A 25408-nucleotide genomic window follows, 5' to 3' on the forward strand; every position below is an offset into this window, starting at 1 on the left:
GCAAAAATACCCCTAACGTTTTGGGTCAGGAGCAATTTTACCCCTAACGTCTAAAATGGTGCAATTTTGCCCCTAACGTTTGTAGCCAAGAGCAATTTTACCCCTAACGTTGGTAATTTGGGTCAATTTCAGATATTATTATAAAACACATATATTTTTATTCATTATTTTGCACCAATTTCATATCAATTCATCCTAAAAAAAGAATTTCATGTTTTTTTGTAATTTAATAATAGAATTGGAGATTAATATTTACAAATTCGGTGAATTTTTTGAATTTTTTTTTTGTCTAATTCATACAAAAGACAATATATTTTTTTATTTTTTTCACATCCCGGCATATGTTTATGATTTGTTACTGATAAAATGACGCATATATGAAGTGTAGATGATAAGATTCATGACCGAAAAGATAGTTTGATGAATTATTTCTGAAATTGATCCAATTTATCAACGTTAGGGGTAAAATTGCTCTTGGCTACAAACGTTAAGGGTAAAATTGCACCATTTTAGACGTTAGGGGTAAAATTGCTCCAGACCCAAAACGTTAGGGGAATTTTTGCACCTTAACCCTATTATTTTCTGTGTTTGTTTTGTTCTTTGGTTAATCACATAGAATATTTTTAAGACATACGTAATCGTTTGTCTAACAACACTATGATTATTAAGAAAAAACGAACTTAATTTTTATATACAAAATAATGCAAACAGTTACTAAATGATATCATTTCAAGTCTCATCAACAGAAGAGGGTTTTTTTATATTAAGGGAATATATACAATTTTAAGTTTTATTGGTGACTATAACTCTGGAGATTGAAGAATTGTTAGAAGATAAAATTGCATATAAAAAATAATTTTCATTATTGAGATCTGAAATTGCATTGTTTAGTAAATTTTAGACCTAAAATTGTACTATTTTGTTATATGGCTTAATACATCATCTGTCTACTGAACTTGTCGAAAAAGCTTGATTAGTCCCTTAAACTTTGAAAGTGACTCAATAACCCCTGAACTTGCATAAAATGTCCAGATAGCCACCTCAGCTTGCGTAAGATGTAATCAATTAATCAATCAGTTGTAAAAAAGTAAGCTACGTGCTGCACAATCGTTAGAATGTTATTAGATAATTCACATAATAGATTAAAATATATTAAAAAATGAAGTTCTTAGTTGTTGAACGGTAAAACTTGTCTTCTATATTATAATCGCATACCCGACCTTGGGCGTTTTACTTTTCCAATACACGTGCAACACACATTCCACATGTAACTTACTTTATTTATTTATTTTTTTGGCAATCGAGTGATCAATAAGTTACATTTTACGCAAGTTGAGAGGTTATCTGGACATTTTATGCAAGTCTAGAGGACTATTAGGATATTTTCAAAGTTCAATGGTCCATTCAAACTTTTTGGACAAGTTCAGAGTGAAAATTATGTATTAAGCTTTTGTACGTGGAGGATGGTTTTGCTCTCATTCAAACCATGGAGTCAAATTTGTATCATATATATTCCAAAAGTTTCATTTACAAATTCAATGGAGTTTTCTTACCATTAGTCAGTATTCAAACCCCCTCCCCTACCACCCAGATCGATCTCTACTTATAGTTTATGTATATAGTAAAATATTTTTTTCCCACATTTGATAGGGATCGAAAACATTTATCTTTAGATACGGTTTTTAGGGTAGTTTTACTTTGATTTTAGAAAATAAGCAAACATTTCTTGCACATTATGCATTTGCATCAGTCATGTAGTTTTCGCACTTGCTTAGCGTATTTTTATAGTTTTTAGGCTTTTTCTAATATTTATGGACGGAATAACGTCAAAACAGCACACACTTGAACTTGACCTTATTTATTTTGGCTAATTGACTCAGCAAAAGGAGTACCAAAAGGTGTTTTTACTCATATCCGAAGACTCGTTGATCAATTTAGCCTTTGAACTAATAATTTTTGGAGTTTGATACGTGTGTGCAGGTCAGACATGTGCGAAAACGGTTGACAATCGCGATTCGTTGGACCCTCGGGAGCAGTCTCGGGGAGCTTGGAAAAACCAGCCCACCGAGTTGGCCTACAGAGGCCAGCTCGGGGAGCTGGCTTGCATAAGTCATTGTGAAGTTATTGTGATTCAAATCTACAATTAAGTTAGAGTTGCACGACTTATTAAGAAATTCCTATGATACACGTTTAAGTTCTTTATACAATCTATATCTAGTCAATCTCATCTTCACACTAGACTTTAATTTGAAAAATAGACCTAGTTAGGCAATAATCACCCTCTCATTCTAATGTTCATCCTTAGTTAACTAGATAACATGCAAAGAGAACACTTATTATTGGTTTGGAATTAGCTTAACGTGTTTTAAACTAATAATCGAAAGATTAATGGTTTATGTAGTGCTCACATTTCTATCGTAAACAGTTATAAAAGCTATGTTACAGCAACATATTAAACAACAAACCATATTAGGAAAAAAATTCTCACACTTTATTCAATCAATGAAACCAACAATCTCTAGAAAATGGAAGTTCTAACAAAAACAATAAATCCAAAAACCACATATAAGCAAACCATCTACTAATACAAAAATAGAGATCTTAACCCATCCAAAAAGCCCAACCTATAACCCCTGGACACATCCACTACCTAGTCAGGGTGCTAGCGTATATAAGGGTAGGTATTATCTTTCCCGATCGCAGAGTTATAGTCGAACTGTTTCGAGGAACTCGAACACCCCCTTTCTCCTAGCGTGGTCATGAACAACCACACAGTCTTTCTGTAGTTGTTCTCGTGAATATTGCATGTTACATCTAAGATACTCTTAAGTTTCTTATATTGCAACGAGTCACGGAGTCGCCTGAGTAGGGTATACTCATCGTACCCTCCGTGTAAACCACCTGCCCAAATGCATTCTTGAATCTGAGTATGCAACGACTCCAAATGACGCGTAATTGCCTCAATGTCATTCTAGATGATCTATTGACTTAAGCGACACCTCCTAATGTTCAACTCCATTGAACTTAGTCTTGCACATTGGTGGGGAAAATGAACAAGGATTGGAGTTCTCACAGCGCCGACCATGACTGACAAGGCACAAAAGAAAAGAGGAAGATTGGGTCATGAATTAAATCTTTCGGGAAACAAAAACCAACTTCGATCCATTTCTTTAACGAACATAAAACGAGTTAGATTCGATCCAAAGACGATGCGAGTTTTTCTCTTATGCCATTTCCAGTGCAAATATATCTGCACGAAGTCCAGCAATATGCGCAAAAGACTAAGATCTAACTTAAGCCACGAGAAACACTTAATTAAGATTTAATTAGATTTGCACACATTAAGTGATTGGCTAACCAAATAGTTAAATCACATTTCTTCGCAGATGGATATTCCTTTTAGTAATATGGATTCTTTGTTGAAATTTTTTACAATGGTAGTGTAGTAAATTTATTAAGGTGATGAGCTCCCTATATATAAGAAGTTTAATTTGATGCAGCAAATAAAGCACCATAGACGATAATGAAGAAGAACATGGTGGTGAGTCTGATTTCTAAGGAAACCATCAAACCTCATTCCTCAGAACCTTCAAAACCCTTCAAACTCTCCTTGATTGATCAGATTACACCCACAACATACGTTCCTCTCATCTTTTTCTACCCACCAAAAAGCAACCAAAACCCACAATTCTCAGCAAATCTAAAGCTTTCACTTTCACAAACCCTATCCACCTTCTTCCCTTTCTCCGGCAGACTCAAAGACAACCTTTTTGTACACAACTTCGACCAAGGAATCCCATTTTCCGAAACACAAGTCAGTTCCGAATTGTCTGAATTTCTTCAGAATCCTCAACTAGAGATGTTGAATCAGTTTCTCCCTACCAACCCATTTACCCAAATTACACCCCCAAATGAAACATTACCCCTTATATATGTTCAATTTAACGTTTTCAGATGCGGCGGAATCGCCATAGCTATCTGCATTTCGCATAAAATTGCAGACACTGATAGCATTACTAAATTCCTGAGAAATTGGGCGGATAATAATAAGAATCTCGGAACTGGTTCGAGCATAATTACTCCTAGTTTTGAGGAGTCGTCACTGCGTTTTCTTCCATTCAAATCAAACCCATCTCATCAAATATCGATAATGGAGAAACTCTTCTTCAACGAACGAAAACGGACCACTAGAAGATTCGTTTTCGATGCCAAGGCGATTATCTCTCTCAAGGAGAAAGCAAAAACGGAAATCGGAAATGGTGAGAAAAGGACTCCAACTCGGGTAAAAACACTGTCTTCTTTCATCTGGAAATGTTGTACTCTTGCTTCTGCTTCAATCTCAACAACTCCGAGACTTTCTATTTCTGCTCATTTTGTCAATATCCGTCAGAGAACTCAACCTTGTCTGCCGGAATATTCTATAGGGAATCTTTTGTGGTGTGCAGTTGCAGTCTACGACATCGTAGATTCATCGGATTATACAGGAACGAGTGATGATCTGAAACATTTTGTGGGATTAACTGAGGAATCTGTGGAGGAAGTTAACGTTGAGTTTCTGAAGAGTTTAGAAGGTGAGAAAGGGGTTGAAGTTGTATGTGAATTTCTTGAGCAAGTGAACGAGATATACTCCACTAATCCAGAAATGTTTTTGTTTACCAGTTGGTTAAATTTTGGGATTAATGATTTGGATTTTGGATTAGGAAAGCCTGCTTGGGTTAGTCTTATGGGAGAAGTTGGTCCAGGTTTAAGGAACCTCACTATTTTTAAGGAATTGTACGATGGAATTGAGGCATGGATCACTTTAGATGATGATGTAATGGAAATTTTAGAACATGATCCTGAATTTCTCGAATTCGCTACCCCGAATCCCCCAATTTTCAACTATGTCAAATGGAATTGAGGCATGGATCACTTTAGATGATGATGTAATGGAAATTTTAGAACATGATCCTGAATTTCTCGAATTCGCTACCCCGAATCCCCCAATTTTCAACTATGTCAAAACATAAATATGTATGAGATGTATTGCTGGTAGAATTTCTGTAATTTATGATATATATTAATGTTATCAATAATAAAAAATATTTATTTGTTTATTTACTGTAAAGAAGGGCGGCCGCATAGAGATCACTCCACACAGTTGCTAGCTAACCGTGACAAATGATATAAAGAGTTGTTTACAACTGATACAATTAGCTGGAGCATTTAGAGCATTTCCAATGCAATTTAACCCAAAAGTAATACAAATCATTTTTTATATTATAAAAAAGATAAAGTAAAGCACTCTTCCGAGTACTTTCCACTCACACTTGATATTTTCATATTTTATAGATGTTTAGGGCATTTCCTTCATTGTTCTTAGTTATTTTCAACCGTTTTTGTTTATTGTTTTCGTGCTTTAGGTCGGTTTTATGTTTCCTTCACCTTATAGCATGATTAGTGTTTTTCAAGACTTTTTGGACCTCCTCGGAACTTTAGGAAGCAGTCAGGCATCAATCGAGAGGACGGGGAGCTGAAGCGGACTCGGCCACATACTGTCTCGCCGAGACAACCACTGTCTCGCCGAGACAGAACGCGAATTAGCGCTTCTGCAAGAGCAAATCCGGCCCTTTATGCTGAGTTGGCCCTATGAAGACCTGAAAATACCTATCTTTATTCCTGTAATTTCCCTTTTTGCCCTTTTAGCTCTTGGTGTGGCTATAAAAGGGAATTAGGTTTTATTTTTAAAGGAGTTCTTTTTTTAAGGAATTGAGCAGCCATTTTTGTATCAGAACATATTTTAGAAGCTAGGCTTTTGCTCAATCATTGTATTTGGGATTTTCAATTGCTCTCATTCCATTTCTGGCGACTTTCAATCGAGGATTCACCGACGATCACTAGAGTGACAGTCTAGTTTTCTTCTCCTTTGTACTCTTCTATTGAATTTCAATATATTTATGGATTTCATCTTTATCATTATGATTGTGTTGATTTGCCTATCTATGAGCTAATCTCCATCCGATCTGGGATGGAGGTGAATTTGGTGTGAATGATTATATCTGGGTTTAGAGTTAGGGTATGATTTGATTGTCAACTGTAATCTGATTTTCTGTACTTAATGTCTTGATTCCGAGAGGAGATAGAATTTTAGATAGATTCGAGACTGAGAGGAGAGAGTCTATTATGAACCCTTACAGTCAGACCTCGCTAGGATACTAGGAGTACGATTCTTACTCGGGCTACGGCTCAGAGTTCAACCAAACAGGACTTGGTAATGCTTTGCATGTCTAGAACATATTGCCTAACCAAGCTATTATTTGAACACATGTGAATAGGGGTCTTAGAATACTGATCACATTCGTGCCCTTTCTAGAATGGTTGTCGTTATGTTTTGATATGAATTGATAACTCACTGCTCTCAACCTAGATACATGATTCAACCAAAGGATCTGAAATCCCAGATTTCTCATCCATTAATCTCACCAATTGATACCCCTAGCGTTAATTTTCAGTTCTTTATAATTAATTGCATATCTAGTTAATGCCAATTCCATCCCAACCTTATTTGTCTTGACATTTGGACGTTTGATTACACTTAGTGGCTCTGCAATCCTGTCTCCCTGTGGGTTCGACCTGTGCTTGCACACTTTATTACTTGTTGTGATAGGTTTATACTACAACAAATACCATTTATAGCCACGGGTAAATTTGTGACTGAAGTGAAAAAGTTCCGTAACAAAATGATTTAGCTATGATAAAATATTTCGTAGCTTGTCGTGGCGTAGCTAAAGGTTTAGCTACGTAATTTAGGTTATCCGTAACTAATAACATAGACATATAGCTACAAAAAAAATATAACTATAATAATATTATTTATTCCAATGAAAATATTTAATTATAACTAAATATTAATGTAATTAGCTACAAGAAGTCTAAGTTTAGGATAAATTTTACTTTAGATACTTGTAACAATGTTTGTAGCTGAAAAATTCAACTTTTCTACCACAAGTATTTAACTTGTAGCACAATGTTAATATAAACAGCCATAAAATTACTAAAGACATAGCTAAAACTTAATATTAAGACAAATAGTTAGGTAGAAAAATCCTACCATAAATTTGTATTTGTTGATTTTCTAATTCTATATATTATAATATAAGTATATATTGCTAAAAAAATCTTCAAAAATAGAAATGATGGTTCAAAGTAAATAAGAAATTCCAAAAACTCATTCTCATCAACCAAAAAAACTTCAAGACATCCAACAAGCTAATGATTGAAAGGTCTAAATTCATGATATAAGAACAAAGACCCTTTTATAATATTTCAATAACTAAAAAACAACAACAACAAAAAAAAAACTATACATCTTCTGGAAAGAAAAAGCTATATATAATAAAACCAAGTTTTAAGGTTAAAATTCATGTTGATTGTTTGCACATTGAGCTTTCTCGATCCATTTCTGATTTTTCGTGTGACAAACTAGTCCATCTCTACATGTTGGTGCTTTCCTCAAGGCCAATAACACCCGTGCAACCTATCTTTCTTTCCACCCTGCAATATAAAAAAAGTTCAAATTAAAGCTAGAAAGCATGGTTCAATCTTGATTTCCGTTAAAATCTTACCATATTCAAATAATGCATATTGGACAACAGGAGTGCGTGTTTGAAGCATCTCGTAGCTTATATATCCCATTCACCTATCACTGGAATTGTATAACAAGATAAATATGAGTCTTAAATAAAATGGTAACTAACATTGAGCAAAGATTGTCAAATATTCCATTCACCTATTATCACTGGAATTATATACGAGTATGAGCACACATGTAAACAATAAAATAACAGTTCTAGGACCATAACAAAATAAAGGGGCGAGACTATATAAACAATGATGAAGGATAATACTGACAAAGCCAATTATTTATGATGTATTTTTTTCTATGAATGTATAAGTCTCCCATTTTTACTCATAATAGAACAAATAACATATAAATTGAATATTCCTCTGTTTTATCACCTGAAATCACCTTAGCAAAATGTTGTCTAATTCCATGCATTGTAAGCCAGATGCTTTTGACAATTGCTCTGCCTCCTTATTTGCTATACACGGATTGAGAAGAGTGGCTCTACTAAGGTGCTCCTTCTGTAACTATTTGTGGATAAAAAGTAACACAAGAAAACACACTGAAGTGAATAACGGAGGCATTTGATCGGCTAAAGCAAACTATCATATGGAATTCACATGGTGAAATGTAGTAACTATTATTCTAGTGTGTGATGCAAACAGAAAAGCAGTAACTAAATACAGAACATAAATGAATTAACTAAGGGAAGCTAGATTTATATATACAGATTAAGAATGAAAATGAACCTTTTTGTCCAAAACTTGAGAGCAAATATTAGCCATCATATGGTTGAAAGACAAGAGATCAGATAACTGTTATATTGACATTTTGGACATCATACTTGTTGCTAATTTACCCCTTTCCTCATTCAACTTCAATTTCTGAAAGTAGGAACCTCCATTCCTCGCTGTTGCTCCCATCTGCTTCAGCCTATTTTATTCTTCAGATGGGCCTGGGTGCATCTCTTGACCATTACTATACATATTTCTTGCAAGAGAGAAGCTTTAAATTAAAGCTTCTCTTTTCTTCTCCACTTGTTTATTTACCATAACTTGCTTACTTCTATTCACCTTCTTTTGATAGGCAATTACAGCCGAAAAATTCCAGATAGGCCCTTAGGCATCCTGCATAATCAAATTCATCACTATCAGGATGTCTCGTTCTCTTCGGATGGAATTGTAAACCCATTATAAACCTCCCTCTTGAGGATTATAAGCATCAGGATCATAAAACCCTTCCATCAATGTACAGAAATAGAAGGATGAATGAAAGAAAGAGAATGAGGAAGAAAACTCTGTATTAAATTTCTGAATACTGTTTATAACAACCTACTGAATCGAGTGTATTAGCTCTCTTATTTATACAAGAAGATAAACTGATTAACCATCTAACAAACTATCTAACAACTTGACAAGTGGGCTGGAGTTTATAATCCAGTGTTACAGATTCACTGTAAATTCTTTACATTCCCCCCTCAAACTGGTATGTGATCAACAATACCAAGTTTGGACAAGAAAGTATTAAGTTGAGCCCCAGTCATTGTTTTGGTGATCCGGATTGAAAAATCAATGACCTTGCTACTTCGAGAAGGTGCCTGTGTTTCCTTTCTATGACTCCATTCTGCTGTGGAGTATAGGGACAAGATTTCTGGTGCAATATGCCAAGATCATTGAAGACCTTCTGACATGTTTGACTTGTAAATTCAGTCCCATTGTCACTGCGTACAACCTTAACTCTGCAGGAAAATTGATTCTGAACAAGAAGCAAAAATTTGTGCATAGCTTCACTCACTTCAGCTTTACTTTTTAACAAAATAGTCCATAAAGCTCTTGAGTAATCATCTACAATTGTAAGAACATACTTTGCTCCTGTAATCGAAATTCTATGATAAGGACCCCAAATATCAGTATGCAAAAGATCAAAAGCTTTATTAGATGTGGATTGACTATTTGGAAATACATTCCTGTGTTATTTGGCCATTGGACAGATAGTACAAACAGACAAATTCTCCTTATACTTTACTCCTTCTATATGTTTCAACTTATTCCAGGAAACATGACCTAATCTATAGTGCCAAAGTAAATTGTTATCCATTGCAGGTGAAATAGAAGTATTACAACTTGTTGAATGAATTATAGATTGCTGTGTAGTAACGAACTGTGCTAAAACTTCAAGCTGAAATGATCTTTTAGTAAGTAGATATAACCCATTCTCCAAGTATCCAATAGCCAGAATTTCCTTAGTCTTCTGGTCCTGTAATACACATTTTCCAGGGCAAAAGTTAACAATAATATCTGTATCTTTCAACATTTGGCCCACTGATAACAGATTGTATTTGAACGAGGGTATATGAAGCACATTAGTTAATCTTAATTTTGAAGAAAAACTAATTGCTCCTATGCTTTGCACTTGTTTACTGCTGCCATCTGGTAATGTAACTGATCTCACAGTTGATATAACATCAAAACTATCAAAAAGTTTGATATCACCACACATGGGACATGTAGCTCCTGAATCTATAATCCAAACATGATTACCAATATTTGTATTTTGAGTAAGATGTACATTACCTGCAAATCCAGAAAAAGAAGTCATGTTTGCCATTTCATTTGTATTTCGATTTGTCATGTACTTCTGAAATTCTTTCTGGAACATCTGTGAGAATAATGCAGATTGATCCTATCCTGATCCTTCCTCAACATTACCACTTTCAAAACCCAGATGAGCCTAAGCAGTAGACTGTTTCCCTCCTTTATTCTTCTGCTTAAACCAGTCAGGATATCCTTTCAACTTGAAAAAACTTTCTTTCAGATGACCTGGTTTCTTGCAATGAGTACACACCAAATCCTCCTTGCTTTTTCCTTCATCTGATGTTGACCTATTTCCAGTCACCATGTTTGCGATTTCCAGCTTGTCTGCTACATCACTGACATTTTGTTTCTGCCTCTCCATTTTCTGTATCATGGCATAAGCTTTGTTGACAGATGGTAAAGGCTCCATCATTAAGAGTTGATCTCTAGCATGTTCATACATGTCATTTTCTTGTGGATCTATATTGTTATTTCTTGCTCCGGAACCACCGATGCGATTTTCAGTGTTGTTCACCATTTCTTCAGTTTGATCGTCTTCTTCTTCAGTAAACAATGAAGCAAATGTGTTGTTGCTCCTGTTTCTTCCTTTCAAAACCATCAACCTTCCAAACTAATGCGGAATTTTACCAGGAATTCATTAGGAATCAAGAAATTCCTTTTGGGGCTCTGATACCATGTACAGAAATAGAAGGATGAATGAAAGAAAGAGAATGAGGAAGAAAACTCTGTATTAAATTTCTGAATATTGTTTATAACAACCTACTGAATCCAGTGTATTAGATCTCTTATTTATACAAGAAGATAAACTGATTAACCATCTAACAAACTACTTAACAACTTGACAAGTGGGCTGGAGTTTATAATCCAGTGTTACAGATTCACTGTAAATTCTCTACAATCAATCCATCAACCGCAAATGCCATAGGAGCGAATCTCTCAGCCAATCTTTTCACGCCTTGATGATGATAACTATTAACACAAATCTCCATTTTTTCTTCTTCCAGAGATTCCGTAAACCAAGGATTCAAAGGATTACTCTCAACTACTTTCAGAATCATCACAATCTTTATATAATTCCTTTTCTATATCCTGATAAAGGCTACCTCCGTAGACAACATTCTAAACATGTGATCCTATCCATATCCCTAAATAAGGTATATTCCTTTCTAGGCAAAGTTTCAACAGCTGTAATTCGATTGAATCTTTCTCTCTATCGGTGCATGTATGGCTTGCATTAACCCTCCTGATTTCTTCTAATTCATGTTGTGAGAGATTGGTTGATTCACCTTCGTATAATGATGTATCAATATCTTGACTCCTCAAGTTGAATCTGAACATTAGAAACAAGCACATTACATAACAATTAGCCACTTGTAAACACAATATTCTTATTCCCTTAGAAAATAAACAATTCATCTCAGCCATAATCATATATTTATCTCATATTCCATTACCATTAATGTGCCAAAGGTCATTGTACACAGATTGAATTTTCGCTTTGAAGATCAAAAATAACGTCCACTTCAGTAATTGTATTGTATAATAGTCCACTAAAAGGGAAAAGTCGATGTTTCTACCACTTGACTACGAGCAATACATCTACAGTTCTTATCGGAATTGCTCTCAAGGTGCAAGGAGTGTGCATGAGTACACCTCGGAGTTCTTGCGGCTTTCGGTAAGGGCTAACTTGTCGGAAACCGAAAGCCAAAAGACTTCAAGGTATCTTGAAGGATTGAGATACAACATTCAAGACCGGATTGGAACGCAAATGGTAATTCGGGTTCAAGACGCCCATAACTTAGCATTGAAGGCTGAGTCGCAGTTGAGTTTGAGGGGGCGTGACGGCTATAGGAGAGCCGGGGTTGAGAGTACTTATGGAGGGAGAGGAGCTCCCAAGGGAAGTGACAAAGGCAAGGGCATTGCTAGTTCAAGTGATCCCAATGCGCCTAGTGCGGGAAAGGCACCTAGTGGGGATGTAAGGCCTTTCAAGGCACCACAACCCCCTAGAGTTAACAACCCCTATGCAACGCCGACTCCATTCAAATGCTTTCAATGCAATGAGTCGGGTCACCATTCCAATGAGTGCCCTAAATGAAGAAGCGCCAACATGGTCGAGAGGTATGATGACGAGGATGATTATGATGATGAATGGGGTGTTTGTTGTGATCCGGTTGATGATGAATATGATGGGGAGTATGATGGTGGGCAAGCCATATATGTAGTTAGAAGACTCTTGGTCTCGAGTAGAGTAGAAGCGGACCAAAGGCACCAATTCTTCCGAACCCGATGTCTAGTGCAAGGGGTGAAGTGCAATGTGATCATTGATAGTGGCAGCCAAGAAAATATTATAAGCGACACCACGGCTAAGAGGTTTGGCTTGGTTATTGAGGCGAACCCTAGTCCGTATAGTGTGGGGTGGATCAAGAACGTCGGAGAGATGAAGGTCCCTCAAAGGTGTCGGGTACCTCCAGAGATTGGAGAGTACCGGGACGAGGTCTATTGTGATATTGTGGAGATGGATGCTTGCCACCTCTTATTGGGACGTCCTTGTCAATTTGATAGAGATGCTACCCATGTCGGAAAGAAGAATACCTATCGGTTTGTGAAGGATGGGGTTCGGTATGTGCTCACGCCTCTTGTAGGAGAGGCTAAAGCGAAAGGAATGTCTACCTTGATCGTTTGCCCAACTCAGAAGGCATTTATTAACGAGTGTGAGGAGCGTCAAACGGTGTATGTAGTTATGGTGAAATCTAGCGCACTGTCGAATGGGATAGGAAGCGAGGATGGAGAAGTTCCGGAAGATGTGGGAAGATTACTTAATGAGTTCCGTGACGTCTTTCCGGAAGAGTTGCTATATGGATTACCACCCCTACGGGACATCCAACACCATATTGATCTCGTGTCGGGAGCTAGTTTGCCTAGCCTCCCTCACTACCAGATGAGTCCCAATGAGAGTGAAGTGATAAAGGAGAAGGTGGAAGAGTTGATAAGTATGGTCTATATTAGAGAGAGTATGAGTCCGTGTGCGGTGCCGACATTGTTGACACCCAAGAAAGATGGTTCGTGGAGGATGTGTGCAGATAGCCGAGCCATCAACAAGATCACTATACGGTACAAGTTCCCGATTCCCCGAATTGATGATATGCTCGAACAATTGGAGGGTCCAAGGTCTTTTCGAAGATTGACTTGAGAAGTGGGTACCACCAAATCTGGATTAAGGCGGGAGATGAGTGGAAGATGGCGTTTAAGATGCGTGACGGCTTATATGAGTGGCTAGTGATACCGTTCGGGATGACCAATGCACCGAGCACTTTCAGGAGGTTGATGAACCAAGTCTTACGTCCGGTGATTGGGAAGTTTGTAGTAGTCTACTTCGATGATATTCTCATCCATAGGAAGACATTGGAAGAACACCTAGAGCACTTGAGGTCCGTCTTAGCATTGCTTCGGGAGAACCAACTCTTTGCAAACACTAAGAAGTGTGATTTTGTGATGGAAAGCTTAGTGTTTCTCGGGTATGTGGTCAGTGGGAATGGTATCTGGGTTGATGAAGAGAAAGTTAGAGCTATTCGGGAGTGGCCGACTCTAAAGACCGTTAGGGACATTAGAAGCTTTCATGGGTTAGCTACTTTCTATAGACGGTTCATTCAGAATTTCAGCGCTATTGTGGCTCCCATGACCGAGTGTTTAAAGAAGGGTAGAGGCTTCAAGTGGGAAGACGAGCAAGTGAGTAGCTTTGCATTGATAAAGGAAAAGATAAGCACCGCTCCAGTTTTAGCTTTCCAGATATTGATAAGCTCTTTGAAGTTGAGTGTGATGCGAGTGGAGTAGGAGTTGGGGGAGTGTTGATGCAAGAGAGGCGGCCCATTGCTTCTTTCAGCGAGAAACTATGTGATTCACGACAAAAGTGGGCCACCTATGATAAGGAGTTCTATGCGGTAGTGCGGGCTCTCAAGACGTGGGAGCACTAGCTCATTGGGAAGGAGTTCATGTTGTACAACGACCACCAAGCCCTCAAATACTTAGGAAGTCAAAAGCAACTCCGGAGCTCAATGCATGCTAGATTGTCCGCTTTTGTGGACAAGTTCCCTTATAAGCTTCTCCACAAAGCGGGTCAACAAAACAAAGTGGCGGATGCTTTGAGCCGAAGGGTAACACTCTTGAAAATCGTAGCTTTGGAGCTAGTGGATTTTGAACACATCAAGGGAGAGTATGATGAAGATCCGGACTTTGGAAGTGAGTGGGAGAAGTGTAAGAATGGCATCGAAGGAGGCGAGTATCAGTTGGTGGATGGGTTCCTCATGAGGGGAAGTCAATTGTGTCTTCCGAACACGTCCATACGAGAACGAGTGATCCGCGAACTACATGGAGGGGTATTAGGAGGCCATTTTGGTAAGGATAAGACTTTGGACGCGGTTAGCTCCCGTTACTTTTGGCCTAGGATGAGAAGAGATGTGGTGTATATCGTGGAGCGATGTGAGATTTGCCAAACCTCCATGGGGCATGCTACTAATACCGAATTACGTATGCACTTGCCGGTTCTGGAAACCATTTGGGAGGATCTCTCAATGGATTTGTGTTGGGGTTACCAAGGACTCAGTGCGGTATGGATTCTATCTTCGTGGTAGTGGACACATTCTCGAAAATGGCCCACTTCATCCCGTGTCTGAAGACTAATGATGCAACTACCATTGCTAAACTGTTCTTCCGTGAGGTGGTAAGATTACATGGGGTTCCCAAGAGCATAGTGTCGGATCGAGACACGAAGTTTGTTAGTCAATTTTGGCGGACTTTGTGGGCTATTCTAGGAACCACCTTGAAGTTTAGCACCACGGCCCACCCACAAACGGATGGGCAAAATGAATCGGTAAACTGGACTTTGGGAAACCTATTGAGGAGCAAGTGTCGGGACAAACCCAAGATGTGGGATTATATGATTACACAAGCCGAGTTTGCTTACAACTCCGTCGTGAGTTCCACCACCGGAAGGTCACCTTTCGAGGTTGTGTACACCAAAGCACCCAACCATTCACTTGATTTGGGAGAGGTCCCAAAAGGAGAGAAGAAGAGTGTAGCAGCCCACCATTTGGCAAGTAATTACCATTAAATGCACCAAGAAGTCCGGCATAGCATTGAGGCAAAAAATAACAGAATCAAGGCCAAGGCGGACGAGCACCGATGGGATGTTCAGTTTGAGGTTGGGGACGAGGTGATGGTGTACCTAGGAAAGGAGCGGCTCATGCATGGTACGAGTAGCAAGTTGAGACCAAGGAAGTATGGCCCGTACCGAGTTTCCAAGAAGATTAGCGCCAATGCCTACCATAATTGGCTTGGGAAGATGTCTTCTTCTTTCAATGTGCGGGACCTTAGCTTGTGGAAACCGGAGGGAACCTTGCCAACCAAGGCCTCGGAGGCGGAGTCCGACTCTTTCAAAAAAGGGGAGAATGATGAGGGCATCCTTTCCCTAAGTCCAAACCTGAAGCCGAGAGACGGAATGCGTGGGAGACCATTCGAAGAAGGCGAGAGAAAGGGCAGCCAGCAGAGCAGGCGGGGCGTGCCTCCTCATACGCGGAGCATGGAGAGTCCCGTCTCCAGATGCAAGTCCAGTAGCCCATCCACACGGGGCGCCCCACCATGTGCGCGGAACGTGGAGCCAACCGCCGAAGCAAAGAATGTCCAGGAGGTCAACCACGCGGGGAGTGCCACCATGGACGCCACGCGTAAAACCCACCAGTCCGAGTCTCCAGGTCCAGGGGGTCAAGGACGTGGGGCAAGATGCTGGAGGCGCGGGGCGTGCCCAGGAGGGGAGACTTCTCCACCAAGTTCTTCATTGTTGGGGACCATTTCTGCTCCATATCAAATTACTGTTTTGCCACTACTCTTTATTTACTAAAACTACCCTTACTATTTCCCTTTCCGATTGTGACCCTATGATGTAGATTGAAATCGACGGAAGGTTTTAATCGTAAACCAACAAAGAATCCGATCTTCTCAAGCTAAACTTGAAGGTTGAGTTAACCCAAAGGATATGAAATCCCAAGCTCTCAATGGAGGCTATTGTTTTAATTCATCAAAAAGTTGAGAACATTACAAAAATGAGAGCTTAAATACTCTCCAACATTACAAGGGACAGGACCAAAAGCCTATGAATAGGGTTTTGGCTAACACATGGTCATAAGGGTAGAATAGGAAAGTGGTAGTTTAGTAATTAGGGGGCCAATGGCAAAACTATAAATAGAGTGTAACAGGAAATGGTCCCCTCAAGGTGAGAACTTGGAGGGGAAGTATTCCCCAGGACAAACACGCCCCGCGCCTACGTGCTACGCCCCGCGTAGATGTGTTCCTGAACTTGAAGACGCTTGCTCGAATTCATTATGCAAGGCGTCCAGCAGATTACGCCCCGCGTCATAGGGCTCCTGATCTTGATGGCTCCACGGAATGGGATCTACGCGTGGCGCCCAAGGGGTGCGCCCCACGTGTTTGACGTCCTGGACGATTTCTTGCTTGATGTGGCTATCTACGCCCCGCGTTGTATGGGAGGCGCCCTGCGTCTCCGAGTGGTGTGACTTTTCTCCAAAGACAACCGTTCCCACGCTTGGCGCTCGGCCTGACACGCCCCGCGTGCTCTCTGTTTTGGCTTGCTCTTCGCTCTCCTTGAGTGGGTTCTCTTGAGTGGCTCCTCGTTGCGCCGGACTCGGGTCTAGGGATAAGATGCCCTCATCATTCTCCCCTTCTTTGAAAGAGTCGGGCTCCGTCTCGGTGACTTTGGTTGGCAATGATCCCTCCGGCTTCCACAAGCTCAAGTCCTGCACATTAAAAGAAGAAGACATTTTCCCAAGCCAATTGGGAAGGGTTAGTTGGAAAGCGTTGGCACTGATTTTCTTTGTGATCCGGTAAGGACCATATTTTCTCGGCCTCAACTTGCTACTCGGGGCATGACTAAGTCGCTCTTTTCCCAAGTACACCATCACCTTATCCCTAACCTCAAATTGCACATCTCTTCGGTGCTCATCGACCTTGGCCTTGTTCTTAATGTTTTTATCCTCGATGCTATGCCGAACTTCTTGGTGCATTTGGTGGTAGTCATAGGCCAAATTCTGAGCCGCTGCGCTCTTCTTCTCCCCTTTCGGAACTTCCCCCAAATCAAGCGAATGGTTTGGAGCTTTGGTGTACACAACATCGAAGGGGGACTTCCCGGTGGTTGAACTCACGGCGGAGTTGTAGGCGAACTCGGCTTGGGCAAGCACATAATCCCACATCTTGGGTTTGTCCCGGCATTTGCTTCTCAATAAATTACCCAACGTCCGATTGACCGCCTCGGTTTGCCCATCCGTTTGTGGGTGAGCCGTGGTACTAAACTTCAACGTGGTACCGAGAATCGCCCAAAGAGTTTGTCAAAAGTGGCTAAGGAACTTGGTGTCCCGATCCGACACTATACTCTTAGGGACCCCATGCAATCTCACAACTTCTCGAAAGAACAACTTGGCGATAGCGGTGGCATCATTCATCTTCCTACACGGGATAAAGTGTGCCATCTTCGAGAATCTGTCCACCACCACAAATACGGAGTCCATACCCCGTTGGGTCTTTGGCAGCCCCAATACAAAATCCATGGAGAGGTCTTCCCAAATGGTCTCCGGGACCGGTAGGTGCATACGTAGCCCGAAATTAGTAGCATGCTCCTTGGATGTTTGGCACCCCTCACATCGCTCCACGATGTAGGCTACGTCCCTCCTTAGTTTAGGCCAATAGTAGCGGGAGCTAACCGCCTCAAAAGTCTTGTCTCTCCCAAAGTGTCCCCCCAACACCCCTCCGTGTAGCTCTCGGATCACTCTTTCCCGGATGGATGTGTTCGTAAGGCACAATTGGCTGCCCCTCATGAGGAACCCGTCCACAAGCTGATATCCATCTCCTCAGTACCTCTTCTACATTTCTCCCATTCAAGCCCAAAGTCTGGGTCTTCCTCGTATTCCCCTTTAATGTGCTCGAAATCCACTAACTCCAAGGCCACTGTTTTCAAGAGGGCTACCCGTCGGCTCAAGGCATCTGCAACCTTATTCTGTTGACCCGCTTTGTGAAGAAGTCGATAAGGAAACTTATCCACGAAAGTGTACCACCTAGCATGCGTGGAGCTCCGGAGTTGTTTTTGAATTCCCAAGTACTTGAGGGCTTGGTGGTCGGTATACAACATAAATTCCTTCCCGATGAGGTAGTGGTCCCACGTCTTGAGAGCCCGCACTACCGCATAGAACTCCTTGTCATACGTGGCCCACTTCTGTCTAGAATCACACAACTTCTCACTGAAGTACGCTATGGGCCTCCGCTCTTGCATTAGCACTCCCCCTACTCCGACTCCACTCGCATCACACTCCACCTCGAAGAGCTTCTCAAAATCTGGAAACGCTAAAACCAGAGCGGTACTTAGCTTTTCCTTAATCAAGGGAAAACTACTCTCTTGCTCATTCCCCCACTTGAAGCCTCTACCCTTCTTCAAACACTCGGTCATAGGGGCCACGATCGCGCTGAAATTCTGGATGAACCGCCTATAGAATGTAGCCAACCCATGGAAACTCCTAATATCCCCAACTATCTTCAGGGCTGGCCACTCCCGGATAGCTCTCACTTTCTCTTCATCCACTCGGATGCCACTCCCACTGACCACATATCCGAGAAACACCAAGCTCTCCATCACGAAGTCACACTTCTTAGTGTTGGCAAAGAGTTGGTTCTCCCGGAGCAAAACTAACACGGCCCTCAAGTGCTCCACATGCTCTTCTATCGTCTTACTATGGATGAGAATATCATCAAAGTAGACCACCACGAACTTCCCAATCACCTGACGTAGTACTTGGTTCATCAACCTCATGAAGGTGCTCGGTGCATTGCTCATCCCGAACGGCATCACTAGCCACTCGTATAGTCCGTCCCGCGTCTTAAACGCCGTCTTCCACTCATCCCCCGCCTTGATCCGGATTTGGTGGTATCCGCTCCTCAAGTCGATCTTCGAAAAGACCTTGGAACCTCCCAATTGATCAAGCATATCATCAAGTCGGGGAATCGGGAACTTGTACTGAATAGTAATCTTGTTGATGGCTCGGCTATCCACACACATCCTCCACGACCCGTCCTTCTTGGGCGTCAACAAAGCCGGCACCGCACACGGACTCATACTCTCTCTAACATAGCCCATCCTTATCAACTCGTCCACCTTCTCCTTCATCACTTCACTCTCCTTAGGACTCATCCGGTAGTGAGGGAGACTAGGCAAGCTAGCTCCCGACACTAGGTCAATGTGGTGTTGGATGTCCCGTAGAGGTGGCAACCCATCGGGTAACTCTTCCAGAAAGACGTCACTGAACTCATTTAGCAACCTCCCCACATCCTCCGGAACTTCTTCAGCTTCACTTCTGACCCTCTCACTTGGTGTGCTTGACTTCACCATCACTACATAGACCGTTTGGCTCTCCTCACACTCGTTGAGAAACGCCTTGTGAGTCGGGCAAACAATCAAAGTAGACTTCCCTTTGTCTTTGGTCTCTCCCAATAGAGGTGTTAGAATATACCGAATGCCGTCCTTCATGAACCGATAAGTATTCTTCCTTCCGGCATGGGTAGCATCCCTATCAAATTGCCACGGGTGTCCCAACAGTAGATGGCACGCATCCATCTCCACCACGTCACAATAAACTTCATCCCGGTACTCCCCTATCTCAAGAGGAACCCTACACCTTTGAGTGACCTTCAGCTCTCCGACGCTCTTGATCCACCCCACACTGTACGGACTGGGATGCGGTTTAATCACTAACCCAAACCTCTTGGCTACGGCATCGCTGATAATATTCTCTTGGCTCCCACTATCTATGATCACATTGCACTTTACCCCTTGTACTAGACATCGGGTTCGGAACAATTGGTGTCGTTGATCCGATTCCACTTTACTTGAAACCAATAGTCTTCTCACAACATGTATGGCGCGCCCACCATCATACTCTTCCTCATACTCATCATCCACGAGGTCACAACAAACATCCCCTTCATCATCATACTCATAATCATCTTCGTATCTCTCAACTACATTGGCGCTTCTCCTCTTAGGACATTCATTGGAACGGTGACCCGGCTCGTTGCATCGGAAACATTTGAATGGAGCCGGTTTAGCATAGGGGTTGCTGCCCCTAGGGGGTTGTGTCGCCTTAAAAGGCCTCACATCTCCACTAGGCGCCCTTTCCGCACTTGGCGCTTTGGGATCGCTTGAACTTGCGACTCCTTTACCCTTGTCAATGCTCTTGGGAGCTCCTCTCCCTCCATAGGTGCTCTCAACCCCGGTTCTCCTATAGCCTTCACGACCCCTCAAACTCAACTGTGACTCAGCCTTCAATGCTAAGTTACGGGCGTCTTGCACCCGAATCACCATCTGCGTTCCAATCCGATCTTGGATGTTGTATCTCAGCCCTTCAAGATACCTTGAAGTCTTTTGTCTTTCGGTTTCCGATAAATTAGCTCTTGTCGAAAGCCGCAAGAACTCTGAGGTGTATTCGTGCACACTCCTGGCACCTTGTGAGCAATTTCTATAAGAGCTGTAGATGTATTGCTCGTAATCAGGTGGTAGAAACCTCTCCCACAACATCAATTTCATCCTTAGCCAAGACCTAATCGGTTCCCTTCCTCCTCTTCTTCTCCCCTCCTTCACATTATCCCACCAAACCGACGCCCCTCCTTTCAACAGGGAAGCTACCAACCGAACCTTCCGATCCTCCGGTATCCCCGCGTAATCAAAGAACCGCTCTACCTCAAGCAACCAATCGAGGAAACCCTCTATATCGAGTTCTCCCCCGAATGACCGTAAGTCCACTTTCAACTTGAAGGCATCATCTCTATCAAAATTTCCTCCATACCCCATCCTCACATTCGGTTCGCCTCTATATCCGCCCCTCTCATTACCTCGGCCCCCATACGGGTCATTCAAACCAACATTTCCCCTTTCAAAACCACCTACAACATCATTATGCACAACATCCCTATTCCCGGCACGCACATGCGCGGGACCAACAACATCATTTACATGCACATCATGCCTAGGCCTATCATTCATGGCATTATCATCAATCCTAATCCCCATATTCCTAGCAATCCTAGGCATATCATAATCATCAAACAAATCCCCATCACTTTCACTATCCACATTTCTAATGGTTACGGGATGAGTCCGCCTTACCTCTTGAACCCGAGGGTCCATTGCTTGGGGTGCATAGGTTATCCGTGGTGGTGGTGTTGGTTGCCGTTCAAGTAGAGGGCAGTTTTGTTCCTCTTGTCTCCGGTGAGATTCTCCGGCGGGTTGGTTGTGGCTATTTCGAAACTCAAGAATAAGCCTCTCCATATCAAGACGCATTTCTTTTCTACCCGCTTCTTGTTTTTCTTCAAACTCACTCATCTTATCATTCATTGCCTTCATGCTTGATTCTAGTGCTTCAAACCTTTGCTCATGGGCTCCAATGGCTTCGGTGGTGATACGTGGTTGAACCATCTCCGAGAAGAAGTCTCCGGTCAAGGAAAACGACTCGGCTCTGATACCAGCTGATGTAGATTGAAATCGACTGAAGGTTTTAATCGTAAACCAACAAAGAATCCGATCTTCTCAAGCTAAACTTGAAGGTTGAGTTAACCCAAAGGATATGAAATCCCAAGCTCTCAATGGAGGCTATTGTTTTAATTCATCAAAAAGTTGAGAACATTACAAAAATGAGAACTTAAATACTCTCCAACATTACAAGGGAAAGGACCAAAAGCCTATGAATAGGGTTTTGGCTAACACATGGTCATAAGGGTAGAATAGGAAAGTGGTAGTTTAGTAATTAGGGGGCCAATGGCAAAACAGTAAATAGAGTGTAACAGGAAATGGTCCCCTCAAGGTGAGAACTTGGAGGGGAAGTATTCCCCAGGACAAACACGCCCCGCGCCTACATGCTACGCCCCGCATAGATGTGTTCCTGAACTTGAAGACGCTTGCTCGAATTCATTACGCGAGGCGCCCAGCAGATTACGCCCCGCGTCATAGGGCTCCTGATCTTGATGGCTCCGCGGAATGGGATCTACAGGTGGCGCCCAAGGGGTGCGCCCCGCGTGTTTGACGTCCTGGACGATTTCTTGCTTGATGTGGCTATCTACGCCCCGCGTGGTAAGGGAGGCGCCCTGCATCTCCGAGTGGTGTGACTTTTCTCCAAAGACAACCGTTCCCACGCTTGGCGCTCGGCCTGACACGCCCCGCGTGCTCTCTGTTTTGGCTTGCTCTTCGCTCTCCTTGAGTGGGTTCTCTCGAGTGGCTCCTCGTTGCGCCGGACTCGGGTCTAGGGATAAGATGCCCTCATCACCCTATCCTTAATGCTAAACTAGAAACCCTACTTAGGGGCTTTAGGGTCCTTTCCCTCATGTTTAGGTGAGAGTATATAAACTCTCCTTTTTGTAATGTTTAGTAACTTTTATGAAATTGAATATCAAACCTCCATTGGAGCTGAAGGTTATCCTTGTTTTGAGTTTATTCAACCTTCTAGTTTAGCTAGAGAAGTTTGTAAGCTTTGCGAGCTTACGATTAAAACTCTCAGTCGACTTCAATCTACATCAAAAAATGTTATAATTTTTTTTAGAAACTAGTATTAAACTAATAAAAAAATTTAAATATATCCCATTACGTGTTAGGCTGGTCCAAAATTCAAAATTTCAATATTTTGGACGGATTAGGTACTCCCTAAATCCAAATTTCTAATTTTTTTGGCATGTTAGGTATATATAAATCCAAATTTCTATTTTTTTGGCCTGTTAGGTCTCCCTAAATCCAAATTTCTAATCTTTTTTGGTCTCTTAAGCCTCTTTAAATCAAAATTATTAAATTTTTTACATGTTCAGCCTCCCTAAATCTTTTTTTTTACATGTTACGATTATTAAATGAAATCTAGCTTAATTTTGAAAAATTATACATTAATACTTAAAATTGTTTCTTGACCATTCAAATTATAACACGCATATACAAAAAAAAAATTAAGCAAGTTCGATTTAGCAAAAAAAAAAAATCCGAACGCACGTGTAAAATCGGCTCCCCAACCGAGTAACTTGTGTATTAGCCACTAGTACCAGGTCAAAACCTTGTCATCTAATTATAATTTACCAAAGAAATCATCGGATAAAAATCCTATCCAAAAAGTTCAGGTTCTGGAATGAGTGGAGATATTCTTTAGATGCCTAAACGTGCTTAGAACAACTTAACATTTGACATCATCACTATTACAAAACTAATTCATAAATCCATTAATTACTAATCATGTCTCACGAGCCCAATTAATAACTAGATTATTGGATGCATTAAACCTTAACGTGCCAATGACTTATTAGTTTACCATCAAGATATCCAGCTATGTTTGCTCCATAATTTAATGGCGATACCTTTCACAATGTGTTTTCAAAATGTTAAAAATTAAAGATAGTTTAAGAGGGTGTTTGTTTCACTTTTCGGAGCACCGTTTAGCGTTTCACTCCAAACCGCAGAAAATATAGCGTATGGTTATGTTTATTAACCGCATCATTTAGCATTTTTTTTGGAAACTGCACCGTTTTGGTGCGTTTCACAAAAATCTCGTATTTGGAGCTTTTCATAAACAGCTGTTTGTAGTTAGCTGTTATTGACAGAATTATCCTTTTTATTTCCACAAAATATATTTATTCTTTAACATCATTTATATTTCTACAATATAATTACCAGAAAAATAAGGTTTTGTTGCGTTCAATAAATTTTTTATTTTTTATATAGATTATTTTTATTAATTTGTGTAACACATTTTTATTTTATAATAGGATAAGGTGCAAAAATACCCCCAACATTATAGCTAGGAGCACTTTTACCCTTAAAGTCTAAAATAGTGCAATTATATCCCTAATTTTGGCAGCCAAAAGCAATTTTACCCATAACATTGATAAGTTGGGTCAATTTGAGAAATAATTTATCAAACTGTCTTTTTGGTCATGAATATTTTCATCTACACTTCACATGTGCACGATTTTATCATCGTTAGTAACAGATCACAAACATATAATTAGACGTGAATTTTTTTTTTTAAGAAAATAAAAAAATATATTGTCTTTTGTACGAGTTGGACAAAAAAATTTCAACATTTAATCGAATTTATAAATATTAATTTTCAATTTTATTATTAAATCACAAAAAAAATATGAAATCTCTTTTTTAGAACCACTTGTATGTGCAATTGGTGTATAATAAGAAGTAAAATATCAATGTTTTTTAATAATATCTGAAATCGACCCAACTTGCCAATGTTAGGGACAAAATTGCTCTTAGCTGCCAACGTTATGGGTAAAAGTGTACTATTTTAGACATTAAGAGTAAAATTATTCCTAGTTGTAAACGTTATGAGCATTTTTTCATATTTTTCCTTTTATAATTTCATCGTTGATTAATTTAAAACATGTCCATTTTAGACATTTTAAATCCGAACAACAACAGTTTATAATTTTACCAAACACTAGTAATTAAACAGCTAATAACAAACAGCTACAGCAACAACTAACAGCTTACTGCAACTGCAAACAGCTAACAACAAACGCAACAACTATTAGCTAACAGAAACAGACCCTAATAATCTTAAGTCAAAAACCATCTTAAAGCGGTTATCATTTCGATTTTTATAAATTGAACGGTTGATCTTTAGTATATATCAACAACATGAGATCCCTGTTCCTTTATTTATTTTTTCTAACCCATGATAGCTAAATTAGTCAGTTGTAAAAATCAAACAGAGTTAAAAAAAAAAAAAAAAGTTACACATTTGATCTACTTTTGAAATTTTATTTTATTTCAATTTGTAAAAAGTTTATTTTACGGTAAAAAAAACTGTTTTCCAAAAATGCAAATTTAAAATGCAGATTAATGAATAATATTTTGCCAATAGAGTTTTTTATTCAAAGCTGATTTTTAGTTTAATGGGTTCTGTTACAACCTTTTTATTATAAAAAATGTAACAAAAAAAAAAAAGAGATTTAATGTATGGAAATAAAAAATTAGGACTCTATCCGCCAAAATCATATTGATAGAGGTTTTTGTCTAATCTTAAATCTATAAAAACCCAAACATCATAGTCCATTTGTCATCAGTTTGAGCATTCTATCTGAAAACAAAGCAACTCAAGAACTGATAAATTATTCGAAA

At 40.2% G+C, this 25408-nt stretch overlaps 1 pseudogene; it reads right to left on the bottom strand.

Moving 5' to 3' along the window:
* Positions 1–8334: 8334 nt before the first annotated feature.
* LOC136219004 (putative glutamine amidotransferase GAT1_2.1) lies at positions 8335–11622 on the bottom strand (annotated as a pseudogene).
* Positions 11623–25408: the final 13786 nt, after the last annotated feature.

The sequence above is a fragment of the Euphorbia lathyris genome, chromosome 1 (genome assembly GCF_963576675.1).
Source record: "Euphorbia lathyris chromosome 1, ddEupLath1.1, whole genome shotgun sequence".
NCBI classification, from domain to species: Eukaryota; Viridiplantae; Streptophyta; class Magnoliopsida; order Malpighiales; family Euphorbiaceae; genus Euphorbia; species Euphorbia lathyris.